Here is a 928-nt window from a genome sequence, read left to right as displayed (position 1 = left end):
GTTTGTCTCATTAAATCCTCCTGATTTAATAAGGATTTAAGTACTCTCCACTTAGTGCCTTTTCATACCCCTTTATCCTGTTGGCAGGCAAAACTCCCTGGCAAGGGTTTTTGTAAAAATTTTTCTCAATCTGCTTATAGGTTTACATGTAGATTCCTGTATACAGGCTTAAGATGAGAGAGTTAGCAGATGAGAGAAGGAGAAAGAGAGAGATGGAGAAACAGAGAGCAAGGGAGGAAGACAGCAGGGATGGGGAGAGAGAGAAAGATAGAGAAAAAGAAAGAAGGAAGGAAGGAAGGAAGGAAGGAAGGAAGGAAGGAAGGAAGGAAGGAAGGAAGGAAGGAAAGACTTATCCAATCATGTAACCAGAACTGTCTGCTGATATCACCCAAACTCTCGAGATCTTGATAAGATTGGAAACTTTATTTTATGATCTATAAAAATCCCAAAGCTTTATGCCAGCATTTCAAAAAACCTTGGGGAACAATTGCACTCTTGTGGCCTCTTGTGTCTCTAAGGTCTTGTTTCTGCAGAAACAGTGCTCTGCAACATCTTAATCCAGATGTGAAATTCAAATTCTTCCTTAGTTGCAAAAGCAAAGATGATGACAAAACAGCTCACACAAAATATCTGTAAGTGCACGTGGGCTGTACACTTTATTGATTATTTGGAGGGGAGCCAGGGAGAGATGGAGAATGTGTTTACATGATGAAGAAACAAACGATTTTAAATTAAAAGACCCACTCCATATAAGCCTCAGGCCAACGCTGATGGGCACGCTGCCTGCTCCATCTCTTGGCTTCTCTATTATTCATGCCTTCTTGTTCAGCCTTTCTCCTCAGGCCCAGTGCACCAGTTTCTCTCCTTCACACTCATAGACCATCCTTTTCCTCCTATGACCCTCTATAGACCTCATGAGCCCAAGCAG

Source organism: Hipposideros armiger, unplaced genomic scaffold, assembly GCF_001890085.2.
Source record: "Hipposideros armiger isolate ML-2016 unplaced genomic scaffold, ASM189008v1 scaffold_616, whole genome shotgun sequence".
Classification (NCBI taxonomy): domain Eukaryota; kingdom Metazoa; phylum Chordata; class Mammalia; order Chiroptera; family Hipposideridae; genus Hipposideros; species Hipposideros armiger.
This window is presented reverse-complemented; position numbering follows the sequence as displayed.